Source organism: Magallana gigas, chromosome 8 (genome assembly GCF_963853765.1).
Source record: "Magallana gigas chromosome 8, xbMagGiga1.1, whole genome shotgun sequence".
Lineage (NCBI taxonomy): Eukaryota > Metazoa > Mollusca > Bivalvia > Ostreida > Ostreidae > Magallana > Magallana gigas.
Genome location: NC_088860.1, coordinates 16,605,815 through 16,609,396, shown reverse-complemented (window position 1 = coordinate 16,609,396; position 3,582 = coordinate 16,605,815).

The window sequence follows — 3,582 nt, the reverse complement described above, 5'->3', positions numbered from 1 at the left end:
TAGCTTGAGTAAAATCATACATGACTTTTTTTTGACAGGAAATATCATCTTAAACCCCACATGCGTTTTTATATGAGGACGCTGTTTCGATTTCAATGAAAACCTGGGGAAACTTCCGGATCTACAGAACAATCCCACCCAACCCTGTGCGAAAAATAAAATTACCATTCCGAAATGTACGTCAAGGTTCCGGAAATTTCAGATCAGGTATCATCGTGCACCCGGTTATTACACAAATAGGTAACTGATAATATGCTTCCTTATATGATGACGTAAGATTGACGTTATTGCCAGGTATTGTAATTAATTACATTCTGACAGGTTCTCGCACTCCCATACTTCGAATACCAAGTATGTGTCAAAGTGATTTTCTTATTGTATTTTGACCTCGATATCTCGAGCTTTAAGATATCTTAAGCTTGATTTTTTTTCAGTTCAATTGAGTTTGAAATAACGAAGTCATTAGTATTATATAACGTTAAGCTTTCAAATTACATCAATAGTACGCATATCATTGCCTTGAAGTTACGTATTATTTACATAATTTATATTCAAATTCATTAAGTTCAGAACTTGATTTTCTTAACTAATGACTAAAGAAGCGATACATGCAAACAAGATGTATAGGATTCTAACTATACTTTAAGAAGCTATAATTGTCAAAATGGCATCTTAAAACATCAAGAAAATGTAATATTTTTATTCCCCTACAATTGTACAATTAAAAACTGTATGATATTCCTGTAAGAGTAGTACACAGGATCTAAGATATTCAGCTTCTAGAGTGTTCTTAGAAATGTTCATTCAGTATTCTTTATAGAGTCTGCTCTATGATATGGGACAACAGTTTTTGTTACTTCTTCGTTTGTGTGCTTTGTAAATAACAATACAAATACTGTTTGCGTATGCTTTGTAAATAACAATGCAAATACTGTTAAAAATTGTGTATGCTTTGTAAATAACAATACAAATACTGTTTGCGATGGTCAGAGATAACTTTCTACAAAAATTTGCATGCGCATATAGTTCATAAAAAAAACCAGTGATCATTGTTTTTTTATTTTCAAAATAAGAAATTCCCTCTTGAAAAAATTATGCAAAATTGCATGGTGAAACAAGAGAAGTTTTCAGTTTGTTTAAGTAGTTAAGACAATTCCTGTTTTATAATATTGTATCAGTACACATGCGCGGATCTAGAGGGGGGTCGGGGGGGGGGGGTCCCGACCCCCCCTTGAAAATGAAAATTTATTAAATTTACATAGTAAAATTATCGCGAAAATATGCCTCGGACCCCCCTGGCAAACACAATTATCCTTCGGACCCCCCCTGGAAAAATTTTCTGGATCCGCGCATGGTACAACCTCCGCTTTTGTTAAGCCAGTGCTAGACATGATTATGGTTAACACAAATTTAATTAAGATTAAATGGGTCAAATATAAACAAACCACTGAGTAAAAAATTCGGCAAAATTTGATAACAACAAGAACAAATGTATGATACATCAGGTTTCCCACAATTCATTGTGTGATCATTTAGAACCATTTTATCAAGAGCTTGGACTTTGGATAGTTGTGTTAAACAGCAATGCGACGCAGGTCTGTCTATTTCGTTGCCAGCAACTCAGCCTATGCTCTCTGAAATTAACAAGATTTGTCTGACTTTTGAGCTTAGACTACGCAATTGGTGCGTATTTCGCTTGAAACTGCGTCATTTGTAACTTGTTTTGATGCAAGAAATAGATAGCTACGACCTACTGAAAGTCCAAGGTCTTGTTAAAATGCTTCTAGAAAGCTTATAAAGGTACACATGTAAGACCAGACTAGAAACAACGTTCATACAGAATGAACAAATATCGGATTTTTTTGTTTATGTTACCAAATTAAGCAGCTATAAATATATACATTTGCCACTTGTTTCGCTTCGCTGCACTTAATTTAAACCATTCAACATGGAATGATATCGGACCCATAAAATGACTGAACTCACGAACTCTGCTACACTCCTCGAATAAATATCTGTTCGTTATTGATATATATGTGCGAAATATGGAAAATTAATTAATGTTTTAACGTGCCTGTAGTCGAAGAACATGAATACCATTGTATTTTTAAATACACACTCGCGCAATCGCAGATCCACTGAGGAAGGTAAACTATTAATTGATTATTGGTCAGTATTTAAGATGATTTTAAACGCTGACCGCTGCCTGTTAACAATTTGCTAACTGTCCCTCTGAAATATTATAATTTCATCAATAATAGTCATGATGCTTGCTTTAATTGATTAAATAGAAATCATTGTCAATAAATTTGACTGATTATGTATGAGCTAGGCAGGTGTGATAAAACGTGTTTACTTCATAGGTACCATCTCCAGGTGATGGGTATGTACATGTAGGTGTGGTTAGGCTTAAACAGACATAACGGTCAATGTCCCTATATCAGAGTTGGATTTAAACGAGGAAATACTATTATAATAATCCTATATTCCAAGATGTGTAATCTATGTAGGAAATTATAAAAATAAATAAGCTTTTTACACTTATATGACACCTGTACATGATTATACAACTTTTAAAATTCATATCGGGTGATAAAAAAAACAAACCAACATTTCAATATTTTTACATGATTGTATGTACAGAATGACGTTTTTAAGGCTGAATTTGGCTAAAAATATATGAATATAACCTGGGTTCAATGCCAGTTAAATCTACTTTTAATACTGTAGATAATGTAAAGAAGATATACAGTTGAATGTCGGTATCTCGTGCACCGATGGATATGTCAAAGTTATTTGTAAATCCCAATCACTTATATTTTAAGTAATTTATCATTGATATCTCGAATAATTGAATTTAATATCTCAAAGTTTGTTTTTACCGTTCCAACATACTTTGAGATAACGAGGTTTGGCTGTATTCCTTTCTAAACAAAGTATCCCTCCAAAATAAAAAAAAAATGTACAGAAATGTCATGCAGATTGAAAATGTCATGCAGATTGAAACTGCATGTCAATGTGACCAAAGGAAAATTTTTATGCATCTATAAATTAATAAATTCGTTCAGCCAATCAAATAGCACGTACCTTACAAACAAAAATTGAATTGTTCGTCTACATGAATATATATGCTGATATTTTACCTACATAATCATTTGTTGTTATTCGTCTCTCTGCCACGCTTGACTGTCCATTTATTTACACAACATTCAATGATTTAATACTGTGATTTATAGATACATATGTATGTGCGTGTATATATCTGAAGTTAGTATTAAATAAATGATTACATATCTATTCTATCCCAGTTTTTCCCAATTCTGATCAGTAAAATATAGCGCTTTGTACATATACATGACTGTATCCCTATTATATGATATCTTGTTATAATGACACCAAACCTCACACACGCACCCTTTTATTTTGTTTTCTTCAAATCGACGCACATGTTCACAGGCAAACTTTTACAGTTTTACCATTTAATGGCCTAGAAATCAAGATTCTCACATTTTCCGTGAACTTCAAAGCTTCCGTTAATATAGAAAAAAAATTGTACAGGTCTTTCTGCTATTGGTAGATGCC